Source organism: Chlorocebus sabaeus, chromosome 11 (genome assembly GCF_047675955.1).
Source record: "Chlorocebus sabaeus isolate Y175 chromosome 11, mChlSab1.0.hap1, whole genome shotgun sequence".
In the NCBI taxonomy this organism is placed as follows: domain Eukaryota; kingdom Metazoa; phylum Chordata; class Mammalia; order Primates; family Cercopithecidae; genus Chlorocebus; species Chlorocebus sabaeus.
In genome coordinates, this window is record NC_132914.1 from 98,195,785 (window position 1) to 98,213,640 (window position 17,856).

Genomic DNA, 17,856 nt, shown 5'->3' on the forward strand with positions numbered 1-17,856 from the left:
TGAAATGAAATCAGAGCTCATCTGGTTTAGCTTCATTGAGTAGAGGAAATGGATGCCTAAAGGGAGCAAATGACGCATGGAAGGAAAGGACCCAGGACCTGGCTTTCAACTTAGGAACCAGGGCTTTGGAGTCACACAGACCTGGGTTTGAGTTCTGCCTTTGCCATCCATACCCTTGAAACTCTGGGCGAATTATTTAGCTGCTCTGTGTCTATTTTCTAATCTGTAAAATGAAATTATAAGGCATTGATCTTATAGTTATGAGGCATAGATGGTATTGCAAATTAACTAGCAAGGCATCTAGCATATAGAAATCCCTTGATTAGTATTAAATCTATAGTGTCCCAAGACCTTGAATGAATTAGTAGTAAACTGAAAAACAATGAAGATCATCCTAGTATATAAAAATCTTACTTTCCTCTCTTGTCTTCTTACTGTTAGTTTTTGGGTAAACCAGTAATTCCATGTTTCAACAGAAATTATTTGGATTTCTGTTGATTCGTATGAAGTTATAAGAAATAACACAGAAAGAACTTATGTACAGTTTCCCCCAATGGTAACATTTTTAAAAACTTAATAAAATATCACTCAATAATTTGATGTTATGAACAACAAATATTTTACTAGTGCTAATATCTATTAAAATATCAGAAAATTCAATTTTTTATAATTTGGGTCTAAAGCAATATCCTGAATTTGAGTATGTGATGGAATCATTAGACAAATGGATCTAGTGCAGCAGACTGCTGATTTTGCTCTGACTTGGTGACCTTGGCCAAGGCACTTAACTTTTATGCTCTAGAGTTAATTATAAATTGGGACAAAAGTACCCATCTCTACTTAATTCGGGAGAGTGTTCCAGATTAATCAGATACTGTGCATGTGTATCCCCTGGCTATCTCTCCTATCACCTTTCTTTATATACTGTTTTGCTTTTCCTTCTTTGCCAACCCATACTGATTTTCTCAGTTTTTAAAGCACACCATGTTTTTTCTCATTTCTATACTTTTTCTAATGCTGTTCCCTCAAGTCTATCTTATTCCCTTCCTACCCTGCTTCCCAATCTATACATACACTTATTCTTTCTCCTTCTCTTCTTTCCTTCCCCACCCCGCCAACTCCTACTTAATTTTTGAAATCACAACTTTTGCAAAATCTTCAGGGGAAGCTCTGCATAACCCCCAGACCAGATTAGGTCCCGAGGATGTGTTCCCTTAGCATCCTGGGCCTCCATTCACAGCACTTTACCCCATGTCCTTATGGTGCTTTGTCTGAGGTCTGTTTTTACCAGTATGTGAGGTGAGGGCAGGGAGAGGATTGCTTTATTCACCACTTCATTGTACTTATCACAGTGTCTGCCACAGAGTGGACGCCCAGTAGATACCTATTGACTGAGTGAATGAATACATTTAATAAACACACGCTAGCTGTTTTGGAAGGAAACGCTGTGCAGATCCGGTGGAATTGTGGGTGGTATTTTATTTAGTATGTGACTCATCTATATTGAAGGCTGTTAAATGTTTAAAAATATATCTTTGTATGGTAGTTTGGTTTCCGTTATTTCTTTCTTTTGTTTTCATGTCAGAATTACTGTGTAATTATGTCTTGCAAAACACCTCAAATGGTGGCCAAGATGAATTTTTACAGGGAAGGCAAGCCTAAAATAGACATGAATGTTTACTGTGGTGCATTAAAGCACTGAAGAGTTGTGAATGTGAAGCTCTCACCAGTCTTTAGTAAGCATCATGTTATCTTGGTACAGGAAGCAAGTTGCCACTTCTTATTTTGCCTCAGGTGGTGAAAAACTTCCCATTTTAGGCCAGTTGAGGTTGTATGTGCTGCCTATGAATGCCAAATATGAGTCTTAAACTCCAAATATGTGGCTGAGATAAAAGTAATGTTAAATTGTACTCTCTGCTTTGGTGTCTTGTACTGACTTAAAAAATCAAAGAAAGAAGAAATTTTTGTACCTATGTCAACCGAGATTTCATTTGTTTTTTTCTTTTTCCTCCTGTAGAATAGGACTTACAAATGTTCCCCTTTGGAGTACTAGCCTTGATTGATCCCATTGTTCCTGCTTTTTGCTTTCTTTGTCTCTGGTGTTGGGATAGCCCAATAAAACCAACTTTCTTCTATACTCAGCAATTGCATTGGGAGGGAGGAGCAGAGACTGCTTTCCTTGTTTCATTTCCAGTCACTAAGAGGGTATTTTGACCCTTGAGGAGTATATATCAGAGATCCTAGATGCCTAGATCCTGTAGTTGGTTTACTATCCGAATCACCAGGCAAGCTTTTAAAAAGTGCAGATTCTTGGACCCATGCCCTAAAATTCTTATTCAGTAAGTTTAGGGTAGGACTGAAAATCAAACTCTTTTTGATGATACTGATGTATAACCAAGTTTGGAAACTACTGTTTGGGAATCCCAAATGCTTGAAAACCTTTGTGAGTCTTTGGTGTCTTTGGGCTGATATTCCAAACCTTGAGCATGGTCCTTTGTGGTCTGACTTCTCCTGGTCTATTGCTCCAGCTTCTTTTCTGCACATGGCCCCCTCACACTCTTCTACTGAGCCAAGCTAACTATTGTAGGTTACTGATCGCTCAATGGATTTTCTTAACTTTTGGACATGGTGGAACATGTCTTGCCCCCTCCAAGTCCTGGGTAATTCCTATTGTCTTTTGGACTTCTCTCACCTACTCTGATTGAGCTGGGCTTATCTGGGCTCTCCTGGTGCCTTACCTCTTTCCTTTCCTACTTATCACACTATATTGATTTGTCCTGCACATAGTGAGGATAAATAAATAATTATGAATGAAATAAGTTGCTTGCTTAATTTTCTATATTTCTACTGTATTATGAGCTCCTTTAAGTAAGACCTTCATCTTTTCCACTTTGTAGGCCTAGTGCACATGTTGGCATGTGGAGAGCACTCAACAAATCATAGTTAAACATGTAAATTAATAACTGTTATTGAAAATAAAATAATCCTGTCCTTTGGGTAAAAGATCCTGCAGTAGTTAATGTTCTCAGCTGAAAAACATTTGCCTATTACAATAGACATGTATTTTACTGGAATAGAAAAGAACCTGGGCCATAAATGGTAATTGAGATTGGGAATATTAATAGAAAAACAGAGAAACATACAGTTAAATTGTTCTGTATGTATTTTCAAGTGTTTTATTTTATTTTCATATAGGTAATACCATCATATGTTACAAATTCTAAAGATAAAATAGTACATAGGGAAGAAAGAGTCTCCTTCCTGCCTCATTTCTCAGCTACCAATTTCTCCAACCCAGAGGCAGTCAATGTTTTAGTTTTATGCCTTTCACAAGATAAATGGTAATATAGGCTGCAGACTGTCTGTTTGCTTTTTTACTTACTGATTTGTCTTATTGGCAAACATCTATATAAATGAGTGAGTACACAAGGAGATTCTTTTTATCTCTTTCATAGTTTCAAAGTATTCCACTCTATGGATATATTCCAGTTCATTTTACTAGTCCATTATTGATGGATTTTTTTAGGTGACTGTTTTAAATTCCATATCTGTGAATTCATTTTTTCACCCATGTCATTTTGCGCATGCACATGTATATGTAGGAAAATTTTCAGAGCTATATTTGCTACGTCATTGAATGTGTGCTTTGTAATATTACCAAACTGCCAAAATGGGAATTATATCAATTGTTCCATTAATTGTCACCACCAACCTCAAATACCTGGGACCTTGCGGGCTTGGGCCATCAAGCAGATGATCTTTCAGACTCTGCAATGTGTTCTGTAATGTGTACATTTGGTTGAAATGAGTTGAAGGTATTTGAGAGTACCTGGAACTCTGAAGCTACCTTAGCTACCTGAAGCAACCATTGAGGCTGAATTTTTGGAATGTTAGTGTTTATCTATTAAATTAATCATTTATTTAGGGATATTTAATTAATAATTAAAATAATAAAACATAAACATTTTCTCATTGGAGTTTTATCAGTATTTCTGCCATTGATCCTTGGAAAGGGGACTTATATATGATTAGAGTCAGGAATTTGGAAATCATTGGAAGTAACAGCAAAGTTGACAGTTGACTGAAATAATTAAAAGAAGGCCTAGGAGGACATGGTTCTTCCTTGTACACCTACCGGTCATGCCCAGTGAGGAGAATCATTCCTCCTCCTATGCTCTGTCCTCTTCCCAAATAACACAAGGATCTAAATACCATTTAACTACAATCTTCCCATTCTTATATATAGTATTACAATTGTTCAGTATTTAACTTATACCTGCTTTCTAATAATCCCCAAATAAACCATTATTACTATTTTGTTGTTTTTGTAGCCAGTCAGCAGTTCTAGGTAGACTTACCAACGTGACAACCAGTTTATTTATGTATTATTGTTTTTGCATTTTCCATGTTCCTTCCGGATTCTGTCTGGCTTCTAAGAAGGAGCATCTTTTATGGACAGTTCTATGAGTGATAAAATCTCTCCGTCTTACTTTCTGGAAAATATCTTTGTTTTGCTTCATTCATGAATATAGTGTTACTAAGTATAGAATTCTAAATGATAGTTATTTTTTCTTAGTTCTTAGAAGATAATCTTTTTGGATGTCCTTAGGAGATATTTTTTCATTGCTTTCTGTCATCTTTTGTAGCTGATGAGAGAAGTCTGTCAATGTAATTATGGTTTCCTTGTTGATAATTGTTTTCTCTGTTTGCTTTAACTGTTTCCTCTTTTCTTTGGAAGTGTGCCGTTTTACTTGTTGTGTTAGCTGTGGCATGTTTAGAAATGCTAGAGACCCATGTTTTCCTTCTATTATGGAAAGTTTTCAATCATTACTTTGAATATTCTCTCCTCTTTTATTTTTAGAATTTATGTATACACTGCATTGAGTATTCTATGCCTCATGTTTCTTAATGAATCTTTCATATTTTTTATTTCTTCATTTCTCCGTGCTGCATTCTGCATGATTTTACCAGGTGTATCACCTCCCTTATTAACTCCCTCTTTAGTTGGTTTCTTTTTTGTTCCTTTTCAAAGCAACCTTTTATTCCCATAGAGTTATATCCTAGTCCTTTCTACTCATTCACCGTGTTTATCTAATAGTCTATTTTAGATTTTCCTTTCTTCAGTTGTGGGGATACAAATTATTGTCTATTTTTATCTGCTTAATCTTCTCCAGCATGTTCCATTTCCTTTTGTGTTTCTGCAGTGAGTTCCTCTTCTGCAGGAGTTTTGATAGCTGTTGTTTGTATGTACATTTTTGAGGAGGGGATTTCATGTGTCCTGGCTTCTCATGGACTGGGTGGCATTTTGAGGTCTGTGGCTTTGTATAGGGAGACTGAATGCTAGTTTTCACCTCACGTGTTCCCAAGTTCATTTCTTTTCTCTCCTCATATGCTTTATGGCCCAAACCCCTATGTTCTAAAGTCTAAATCTGAAGTCCATTTGGACCCCAAGTGTATCAATTCCTGCCTCTTGGTCAGGAATCAAGTGCCTTCTTTGTGTCTGTAGCTGGGGTATTCCATTTCTTAGTTTCAAGCTTGGCTTTGTAATGCTTTCTTTGTTGTATTTGCATGCATCATTTCAATGTGTTAGTAATGTCATTTTGGTTCATCCTATCCTCTTTTCTCCCCTTTATTTCTGTTTTATTGTCAATAACTTCTTCTACTTTCTGCCTTTAGCTTTTATTATTAGTTACTAAAACAACTTTATGCTAACATCAGAGGCTTATAAAAAATAGAAAAATTTCCCCATAATCCCATATTGAGGCAAAATGATCTATTTTTATTCTCTAGATATCCTTCAAATCTTTATTCATAGGGTGCTATTGTTACAATCATGCCATATATTTAATTTTGTGTTATAACTCTCTTCTGGTTTACATTTTGCCCATATTTCTTTGTAATCTTCAAATTACCATTTTAATGGCTCTATGATAGCCTCTTGAATTGGTGTACTCTATCATGCTTACAGAGTTTGTTTTCTGTTTTTCATTGTTTACACAAATTTCTGCAGAATATTTTTGCATTTATAGTGTTTGCATTATTTTCTGTGGCTAAAATCTCAGAAGAGAGGATGTTAAATTAAAAATTCTTAACCAGGCATTTCCAATTTGACCTTTGAATGGCTTTTCTCATTTTATAGTGACATTAGGAATAAATTCACACACTGACATAAATTTAATACCAACTATGTGGGAAGTTCTGTGCATTTTGAGTGGCATAGTGACAAATAGGACCTGCTTCAAGTTTCAAGGAATTTACAGTGAAATCAAGGATATAGATATACTATCAACTTCTATAATATTAGGATAAATGGAACAAGTGGTACAGTCAAAATCTAATCAAAGAAAGAATTTTGTAGAAGAGCTTGTATTTCAGCAAGAGATAGAGGAAGGGGTGGAGTTTCCCTGTACAAAGAGAGGCTGGATAATATTCCAGGCTGAGAAAACTTAATGGACAAACAGCCAGACGTATGAAAAAGTCTACAGTGCATTTGGAAAATATTGAAATCGATGGTGTGACTGAAACAATGGATAAGAGAAAGGAGGAGGTGGGAAATGAAGGAAGGCTTCAAGTTGTAGGAGACTTTTGAAGTACTTTGCCAAGGGATTTTGGATGTAATCAGCCAGAATTTTCATTTCTGCCAGTAATTGCAAATACTGGTTTAAGAAAAGCATGCACTGTAGAATCATGGTAGCTTGTGGTTGGCAGAACCTACCAGTCTCCTATTTTATAGATGAAAACATTTTCTATGGAAATTAAGAAACTTTTCCAAGTTTACACTAGGAGTGTATCTGAAGGCACACTTGCTCTCTCTTTCAAGAAAAATTTGTTTAGCATCTGTTTGTAACTCAATAGTAAGTGCTTAGAGGATAGAAAGTAAATACAGTATAGGGCCAACTTTTGTAGCCAGCTGGGGGAAAAACAAATCAGTAATTGTAAAATGGCGGGATAAGACAATGATAGAAATGGGTAAAGGGTATTTTGAGAACACAGAAGAGGGGAAGCTATTTCAGCTTGGCAAGAAGGATGAAGAGTGGAAGATGGTGGCTCTGTTAAATCGTAAAGGATGGATAGGAAGAAGCTTGCCAGGTATACCCCACCCATGGTGAGGGAAGGGAGTTTCAGTCTGAGCAAAGGCACGGGGTCGGAAACAGCATGGTGGATGTGGGATTCAGAGCAGCTTCACATTGTGGAAGAATCACATGTGAGGCAGAGAGTGGCAGAATATAAAACCAGGGCTAGATGGTGTTTGTTATGGTGAGTAGTATGGGCTTGATGTTTTAGGGCTGCTGAGGATCTTAAAATATTTAAGACGGAAACTTGGCAGGACTTTCTGATTGACTGGATGTGGGAGTAAGGATGTGAGAGAGAGAAGAGCAAAATATGATTCTCTGGTGGACTTCTTCTTTCCTCTCTAGTTAGTTCAGTTCATCAAGATTTAAGATGGTAGTTGTTTTGTTTCAGTAGAAGCCATGCAGTGTGGTGTCACGTGGCAGTGGAAAAACCAGCATGGGGCATATGGAGACTCAAGTGTTCCTCAAATGCCTGAGAGGACATCCAGGGACATTTGGAGGTCACTGCCAGAGGCATGCACATTGTCCAGTTTTCAGTGGTTCATCTTCATTGCTAAGAAGCTTGAAGATATGCAGAATGCATTTAATCATTTTCAGAAAACCTTCTTAAGTGGACAATCTCAAATGGACAACAGACAAAGCAGAATCAGAATTTTTTTTTGGATGGTATACCTCATTAGTACAGAATAATTACAACATTAGGTGATAATAATAGCAACTAATATTTATGGAATACTCACTGTTTTCCATTTAGGGTGTTAAATGCTTTACATTTGTGATCTGACTTAATCCTTACCACAGTCCTTACTCAAGGAAACAAAGGCACAGAGCACGTAATTACTTGCACAAGGTCACTAACTCCATTGCAAACCCTGAGGCATGCCAACTCCAAAGCCCTCATTTATAAACTCCAGGCCATATTGCCTCCCCATGAAGCTGATAAGCAGACAAGTGTGGTGCCACTTTGAGATTTTCTGGGTTCAGCTGTCAAACAATGACATCATTAAACCATCCGTGTAAAATAAGAAGTTGAGTCCTCTATATCCACTGTGTTTGAGGAGTGGCAGGATGTGGGATGAAAGAAAGAAATTGGATTGCCTCTGAAGCCCTCTGAATTTCTGATAGAACTACAGCCTCCTCAAACCAAAATTCTAAAATAACATACATCACTGTTTTTCTTCTGAAAGAATTTTCTTACTAACTACGTTAATGTGAGAAGACAAAACCAAACCACTAAAGATAATATTTGAATATTGATAATACTCAAACCTCATTTGAAATCAAACCACTAGAACCAGAAAAGAAAATGAAATGTGACCATTCAATTCCTCAGCAGAGATATATGTATGCAAACATAATTTCTATAACTGGTGATAGGAGAATTTGATATTGAGGATTTCATGAGTTGGGAAGAGTGATTTCTTAAATGAAGGTGATAAAAGCTTGTATAAATAAGACAGTCGTATGTCGCTTAATGATGGCGATACATCTGAGAAATGCATTGTTAGCTGATTTCATCACTGTGGGAACATGAAAGACTGCACTTACACAAGCCTAGCTAGCATAGCCTACTACGTAGCTAGGGCACATGGTATGGCCTATTGCTTCTAGGCTACAAACCTGTACATGTTACTGTATTGAACACTGTAAAAAAAACTTTAACACAGTGGTATTTGTGTGTCTAAACCTAGAAAATGTACAGTAAAAATATGGTATTATAATTTTATGGGACCCCCATCATATATGTGGTCCATTGTTTACCAAAATGTCATTATGAGGCTCATGACTGTATTTTATCTTTGCTAAAATAAAACTGTAGGTCTCCTACCAAACAGAGAAGATTGGCAATGCAATATCTGTATCTATCTATCTATCTATCTATCTATCTATCTATCTATCTATGGGTGTGGATTATATAATTAGTTTCTACTTAGTATCCTTTGCTTCTTAGAAACTTTAAGTTCCCTCAATTAAAAAAATTCCTTCTTGATTTCTTTTGCTTGTTAAAGATATTTTGCATGTAAAAGAGCTTTTGTTTTTATTTTCTTTGCCTGGTTCTCCACTCAAAAATTTAATGCCTGTGTGACTTAGAATTCTCAAAAGGTTTAGCTTTCTGTCTTTTTACAGGTATGAAGTGGCATAGTAGGATTTGGGGTCCATTTTCCCTCAGCTTCCTATTTCTTGCCAGTAGCTTCATTGCAAAACCACTCTACCATCTGCCCTGCTTCCTTTTTCTATTTCCACCCCCAGTTCCCTCATTTTCTAATTACTCCCAACAGGAGTGACTCAAACATATATTGGAAGCAAGATTCCCATAGTTGCCAAATAGGAGCAGGGAAGTGCCACGTACTAGATTTTCACAAAAGGAGTCGTTGTGTATCTGGATTTTCATCTGCCAGAGAAGAAAAGGAATGCTCAAGGAAGTCAAGTCTTAGGGCAAAAAAGTAACATAAGAAACGAATTAGAGAATGGCACTTTCACATTACCATTTCTGTTACATCTTGTGGTAGTCTTTAGGGCTGTTCATGAGTATATGGCTCCCTTCCTTTTTCGGGCCATAACACAGTATAATTCCATGCTAGTATAGTTCAGTCCAGGCTCTTCTGCACTCCACTGAACTCGGATATGGCCGTATGACTTGACTTGTTTTAGCCATTTAAATGTGAGTGGCAGTGACAAGTGTCACTTCTGAGAAGAAGCTTTAAAAGCCAATGGCTTTAAGAGCATACTTTGATGTCTTATTTTTGACAGTAGTTGCTCTATCAACTTGAGTCTTTAAGTGACAGTGTGAACAGAGCACCCTCCCCACACCAGCTGACTCATAAGGGACAGATAACATGAGCAAGAAAGAAACCTTTGTTGTTTTAAGTCACTGAGATTTGGGGAATAATGCTATGGTGGCAGAATCTAGTCTATTCTGACTAATACGCTGAAACAGTTTTAGCATGTATAATCTCATGTGGTTAAGAGATTCGGATCTCATAATTCCTCCTATACATGGACTAAAGATATTAGAAGACTTAAATGTTTAAAGTGTTTTTAAAGCATTCACTCTAAAAGAATGCATTTTGTCTGCATCCATCTAGTAGCATGTAACCTATCACACAAGAGTTCTGTGTTATATCATAGATCTGCCACTGCTTCAGAGAGTGTGAGGGCAGAGATAAGGTCTCGTTCTTTTTGAATCCTGGCACTTGGCACTAGGTATGGCATTTAGTGGGCACTTAATACCATTAGATTAGTGAAGAGGACTGAAAAACTGCCTGGCACATGAGAGGTGCTGAATAAATATTTGTACGAATATTAACGTTGTTAATATCTGTACCAAATGTTCAGCACCTGTCATTAAAATTCATTCAGCACCTATCATAACATTAATTAACATTGGAAATTCTCTTTGTACAATCACAAATAATTGTACAAAGTGCATTTCCAATATTTCATCCCCTTGGTAGCTACTGAGCTAATTTTTCAGGCACAAAGAAGCAGTTTAATGTGGACCCTCAAGTTGTATTTTTTCCTGCCACCAGGGCCTTTAAAGCCTTACTTAAGGAGGTACCATTATTTCACCTTTGGCAGGAGGGATGATACATTTGCAGGTAAACTGGTTTGAAGTTTGATGCTGAACTTGCATCATGACCACCTTTCCACTGGGCATTATAATTAGGGGGAAATTCTGATGCTAAAGCTTGGCCAATGTATAGTTATTAATTCAAGGCTGATTATCTCACCAGGGATTGTGAAGAGTTTCATTTGGTTTTAAAACTGCCTAACACATGTTATTTTGAGGTATTGGGAAATTACCAGTTTGGCTGCTTTGTGTGCTGTCCTTGGTCCAGTGAAAGCTCCACCTTACTCCTGGTCCCCTGCCAGCTCCTATTTTATCTGTTTCTTCCCAAGAAGGATTTCAGGCATCTGGGAACATACATGTACACAAGGCTGTTGTCATAAGGTCCCTGCTCGCCTATTTCCTTCTTCCTAAATTTAGATTCTCTAAATGAAGCTTACTTTCCTACGTCTCTGTCCTGTCTAAGCAGTTTCTCCATTGCCCAAAATGCAATTCCCCAGGTTCATTAATTCATTCTCAAATATTTCTTAAGAGCCTCCTCTATACCAGGCATTGTTCAAAGCCTTGTGAGTACAGGTTTCCTGGAACTTGTATTTCATTGGAAGAGACAGATGATAAATACAAAAGTAAATACAGTCATGCATCACTTAACAATGAGAATATTTTGAGAAATGCATCATTAAGTGATTTTATCATTGTAAGGATATGATAGTGTGTCCAGAGTTCGTTCCTTCCGGTGGGTTCATGGTCTCGCTGACTTCAAGAATGGAGCTGCGGACCTTCGCAGTGAGTGTTACAGGTCTTAAAGATGGCATGGATGTGAAGAGTGAGCAACAGCAAGATTTATTGTGAAGAGCGAAAGAACAAAGCTTCCACAGTGTGGAAGGGGACCCTAACGGGTTCCCACTGCTGGCTGGGGTGGCCAGCTTTTATTCCCTTATTTGGCCCCACCCATGTCCATTGGTCCATTTTAGAGAGTGCTGATTGGTTGATTTTACAGAGTGTTGATTGGTCCATTTTACAAACCTCTGGCTAGCTATGGAGTGCTGATTGGTGCATTTTACAAACCTCTCGTAAGACAGAAAAGTTCTCCAAGTCCCCACTCGACCCAGGAAGTCCAGCTGGCTTCACCTCTCAACAGTATGTACTTAAACCTAGATGGTATAGCCTACTATGCACTTTGGCTATGTGATATAGTCTATTGCTCCCAGGCTGCAAACCTGTACAACATGTTACTATACTGAATAGTGTAGGCAGTTGTAACACAGTGATAAGTATTTGTGTATCTAAACATATCTAAACATAAAAAGGAAAAGCAAAAATACAGTATGAAAGATACAAAATGGTACACTTGTATAGGACACTTACCATGAATGAAGCTTGTAGGATAGGAAATTGCTCTGGATGAATCAGTTTGTGAGTGATAAATGAATATGAAGGCCTAGGACATTAGCATACACTACTATAGACTTTATAAACACTCCGCATTTAGGCTACACTAAGGTTATTTAAACTTGTTCTTTCTTCACTATTAAATTAACCTTAGCTTGCTCTTTTTGCTGCATAAACTTATTTAAAAATGTTTTTGACTCTTTTGTAATAATATTTCACTTAAACACACATTGTACAGGTGTACAAAAATATTTTCTTTCATTGCATTCTTATTCTATAAGATTTTTTTCTATTTTGAATTTTTATTTTTTAAGCTTTTTTTGTTAAGAACTAACACACAGACTCACACATTAGCATAGGCCTACATAGGGTCGAAACATTAGCATCACTGTCTTCTGTCTCCACATCTTATGCTACTGAAAGGTCTTCAGGGGCAATAACATGCATGGAGCTGTCATCCATGATAACAATGCCTTCTGGAATACTTCTTGAAGGACCTGCCTGAATCTGCTTTCTGACTAACTTTTAAATTTAATTTAATTTTAATTTTTAAATTTGTATTCTTTTAGACACAGGGGGTCTCATTATGTTGCCCAAGCTGGCCTCAAACAACTGGGCTCAAGCGATACTCCCACCTCAGCCTCTGGAGTAGCTGGTACTACAGGCATGTGCCTACACCCAGTTACATTTTTTAATAAATAGAAGGAATATACTCCAAAATAACAATAAAAAGTGTAGTACAGTATATACATAAACCAGTAACATAGTTTTTTATTTTCTTTCATTTTATTATTTGAGACAGATTTTGCTTTGTTGCCCAGGCTGGAGTGTGGTGGCACAATCTCGGCTCACTGCAACCTCCGCCTCCTGGGTTCAAGTGATTCTTTTGTCTTGGTCTCCTAAGTAGCTGGGATTATAGGCGCCTGCCACCACGCCCAGCTAATTTTTGTATTTTTAGTAGAGACGGGATTTCACCATGTTGACCAGGCTGGTCTTCAACTCCTGACCTCAGGTGATTTGCCCACCTCGGCCTCCCATAGTGCTGGGATTACAGGCATAAGCCACTGTACCTGGCCTTTATTATCATTATTAAGTATTATGTACTGGACATAATTGTATGTGCTACGCTTTTATGCAATTGGCAGCACAATAGGTTTGTTCACATCAGTATCACTGCAAACATGTGAGTAATGCATTGCCCTGTGTCATTATGATGGCTATGACATTACTAGGTAATAGGAATTTTCCACTTCAGTATAATCTCATGGGACCACCATCATATATTTGTCCATCGTTGACTGAAACGTCATTATGCAGTGCATGACTGTATATGGTAAGTCAGGCAGCTGTAAGTGCTACAGTGAATAGTAAAGAGGGAAGAGGGATTATATTTATGGAAGTAGAGTGGGACAGTGCTACTAATCATTTCAGGACAGGAAAAGCCTAACTGACAAGGTGTTAGGTAAACAGAGCTGAAACCTTAAGGAAGTGATGAAGAAAGCCATGAGCATATGGGATGAAGATGAGCTGGAAGGGTTCCCAACAGAGGGGACAGCAGGAGCTGATGCAGGAGAGTCCTTGGCAACTTCAAAAAGAGGAAGCAGGCCAGAGTAATTGGGGATCGGAGCAGGGTGGGCTGAAGTGGATTATACAGATCTTGTAGGGCTTTTTGGTCAGTGTAATTTAGTCTTTAGCCTGACTAAAGTGGGAAGCTGTTGTGAGTTTTTGAGCAGAGGGTGCCTTAAGAGGCTGATGTGGTAAGAACAGACTGTAGGGTGGCCAGAACAGAAAAAGGGTGACCAGTTAGGCATCTGTTAGATAATAATTCAGGCATGAAATGAAGGCATTGACTTTCAATACTCAGCTCAAGTGTTGACTCTAACCAGGAAGTCTCTCCTAACTCCCCTAGGCTGAGTTGAGTCTACCTCTTTTGAGTTTCTGTAACAATCTTACTCTTGAAATGAAGGCTTTCAGCTGAGTTCACTCATATCTGGAAGCTGACTATATAGTTGAGAGGTCTCTGAATTAATTTACAATTAGAATAAAGCTTATTTATAGATAATTAAAAGGGTTAACTTAGTATATTATGTATTATGTATTCATTATGTACAAATATATGTGCATTATATTATTAAAACTTAACAATAATTGCAGCAATTACTTAAAACTTTGCCCATTAAAAAGATTTTTGGGACAGGAGTATTTTGATAAGGTTTAAAATTGCCAGAAATGGTAATAATAAAAAGCAGAGTGACTCATGATGGGTTTTATTATTGTTTTCAAATTCTTTATAAAGTACCCTGTAATGCCTGTACCCGCAGTGAACTGATCTCACTGCCCTGTCTTGGTATGTCACTGATGGTAAGATCTTTTATTCAAAGTGCCTTGAGCAAAAGAAAATTCCTTCAGGCACAGTTTGATCCAGGAAGCTCGAACAGTGTAATCAGAGCTCCTCCGAATTATTCCAATCTGTTTTCCATCTGTTTTCCTCTAGGTTCCTTCTACAGCAGGCTGTCCACTTTTAGTTGCAAGGTGACTGACAGTGACTCCAGCCATCTGAATACCTTTCTCCAGGTCACTGCAGCAAAAGTCCCAAAATATGACTCTAACAATGTCATATGCCCATACTTGAACCAATCACAGTGGCCATGGGAATGCGATATTCTAATTGGCCCTTAAAAGTCAGTATTCTAGTTCTGACAGGTTTGGGTCATTTGCCCCCATTTGGAGCTGGGTATGGGGTGGGTCCATTTTATATCAATTACATGGAAGTAGAGGAGGGAAGGCAGGCCCCCAAGAAAAATTAAGATTGCTGTTAGCAGAAAAAGAGGAGAGAGATACGGGGTATTCAAGCTACACTGTGTACTACAAGCAATTATTTCTTATTCCTATTCAAAATTCTGTCCTAAAAGGGTTCCCGCTTGGTAAATCAGGTACATAGATGTGAAGTTCTCACCCCTGCATTGATTGCCACTATAGCTTCCTCTTCCTTTCTTTCTTTTTTTTTTTTTTTTTGTTACTTAGTTTTTATTTCATAATCATAAACTTAACTCTGCAATCCAGCTAGGCATGGGAGAGAACAAGGAAAACATGGAACCCAAAGGGAACTGCAGCGAGAGCACAAAGATTCTAGGATACTGCGAGCAAATGGGGTGGAGGGGTGCTCTCCTGAGCTACAGAAGGAATGGTCTGGTGGTTAAGATAAAACACAAGTCAAACTTATTCGAGTTGTCCACAGTCAGCAATGGTGATTTTCTTGCTGGTCTTACCATTCCTGGACCCAAAGCGCTCCATGGCCTCCACAATATTCATGCCTTCTTTCACTTTGCCAAAGACCACATGCTTGCCATCCAACCACTCAGTCTTGGCAGTGCAGATGAAAAACTGGGAACCATTTGTGTTGGGTCCAGCATTTGCCATGGACAAGATGCCAGGACCTGTATACTTTAGGATGAAGTTCTCATCTTCAAATTTCTCCCCATAGATGGACTTGCCACCAGTGCCCTTATGGCGTGTGAAGTCACCACCCCGACACATAAACCCTGGAATAATTCTGTGAAAGCAGGAACCCTTATAACCAAATCCTTTCTCTCCAGTGCTCAGAGCACAAAAATTTTCTGCTGTCTTTGGAACCTTGTCTGCAAACAGCTCGAAGGAGACACGGCCCAAGGGCTCGCCGTCAACGGCAATGTCGAAGAACACGGTAGGGTTGACCATGGCTAGTAGTACAGGACTTTCCTCGGCGGCAGCGTCTGCAAAGCCCCTCTTCCTTTCTTAAGATTCTCAGTAGTAATCCCTTCTTCAGCCTCTCACTCCCACACCCACACACAGACACCTTTCATTGTAAGCCCTGCTTTTGCCTCAAGGAGCTTTCATGTTGTGTGTGTTCAGTAAAGCAAAACATAATTCCTCACAAAATCTGCATTTTTTTTTATTATACTTTAAGTTCTGGGATACATGTGCAGAACATGCAGGTTTGTTACATAGGTATACACGTGCCATGGTGGTTTGCTGCACCCGTCAACCCATCATCGACATTAGGTATTTCTCCTAATGCTATCCCTCCCCTAGCCCCTCACCCCATGACAGACCCCGGTGTGTGATGTTCCCTTCCTTGTGTCCATATGTCCTCATTGTTCAACTCCCACTTATGAGTAAGAACATGTCATGTTTGGTGTTCTGTTGCTGTGTTAGTTTGCCGAGAATGATGGTTTCCAGCTTCATCCATGGTGTATACGTGCCACATTTTCTTTATCCAGTCTATCATTGATGGGCATTTGCGTTAGTTCCAAGTCTTTGCTATTGTGAATAGTGCTGCAATAAACATATGTGTGCATGTGTCTTTATAGTAGAATGATTTATAAACCTTTGAGTATATACCCAGTAATGGGATTGCTGGGTCAAATGGTATTTCTGGTTCTAGATCCTGAGGAATTGCCACACACTGTCTTCCACAATGGTTGAACTAATTTACACTCCCACCAACAGTGTCAAAGTGTTTATATTTCTCCAAAAAGCAATGACAACAAAAGCCAAAATTGACAAATGGGATCTAATTAAACTAAAGAGCTTCTGCACAGCAAAAGAAACTATCATCAGAGTGAGCAGGCAACCTACAGAATGGAAGAAAATTTTTGCAATTGATCCATCTGACAAAGGGCTAATATCCAGAATCTGTAAGGAACTTAAACAAATTTATGAGGAAAAAAACAAACAACCCCATCAAAAAGTGGGCAAAGGATATGAACAGACACGTCCTAAAAGAAGACATTTATGTGGCCAACAAACATATGGAAAAAAGCTCACCATCACTGGTCATTGGAGAAATGCACATCAAAACCACAATGAGATATCATCTCACGCCAGTTAGAATGGTGATCATTAAAAAGTCAGGAAACAAAATTTGCATTTTATTTTACCCTGTTGATGCTGTATAAATCTAGGTCTCAGCAGGAAACAGATGGAACACTCAAATTAGGGTAATTCAAGAAGAGTGTAATAAAGGGACTATTTGCAAAGGTGTGGGTAGTGTGTAAGAAAACCACAGGGACATTACAATACTGTGGGACTAGTAAATAAAGCTCTGTTTATCTCCCCCAGGTCTAAAAAAGGTTGGGGGAGGAGACAGCCATTGCCATAGCTATCAGACTTGGTGAGGAGACACAGCCAGCTGTGGATGATTTCATAGGAAAGCCACTGGGGTGGTAATACCCTGACATCTCTCTCCCTTAGCTTTCCTGTCTTCTACAAGTGTCTTTCATTGGCAGAAGCCACAGGGCAGGGGAGCCCATTGACAGAGTCCATTCCAGTCAGCCTCTAGAGTGGAGGGCAGGGTTGGCAAGAGAGGAGAGAAGTTACGGAGAGGAAGTGGATGTTATCCAGAAAAGTCTATCTCTTTGTCCTCTTAGTATATGTACTTCTCTTTAAGTGACTAGTTCCTGTTCCCTTCACAGAGGACACAGGAAGTCTCATCAGCTATGGCTCTATGTTGGATAATTTTACTTTAGTCATACTCCCTCTCAAACCAGTAGCAAGGGAATAAAGGAATAATGGAAAGCATAACAGCTGCTGTTCTTGATTCTGAAGCGTAAGGCATCTACTCTCACCATGACTCCGCATTCCCCTTACCTTCTCCAGCTCCTCAGCTGGATGTGGCTGGAAGGCGGTGACCCAAACCTTTGTTCGGCAGGATCTCAGTGTCCCCCACCCCACTTTTTTGGATAGCTTCAGTGTTATCTGGTTCCAAGCATGGTCCTCAATGTTGTATTAGCAACCCAGCTGCTCCCTGGTAGTTGGGCTTACTCTAAGTCCTTTTCTCCATGT

General features: G+C 38.6%; 1 protein-coding gene and 1 pseudogene across 7 annotated transcripts in view; one reads left to right on the top strand and one right to left on the bottom strand.

The window, feature by feature from the left end:
• ANO4 (anoctamin 4) overlaps nucleotides 1-17,856 on the top strand; it is a 417,600-nt gene that overhangs the window by 141,381 nt on the left and 258,363 nt on the right. The gene's annotated exons all lie outside the window — the stretch shown is intronic.
• Nucleotides 15,024-15,792, bottom strand: LOC103238940 (peptidyl-prolyl cis-trans isomerase A pseudogene; annotated as a pseudogene).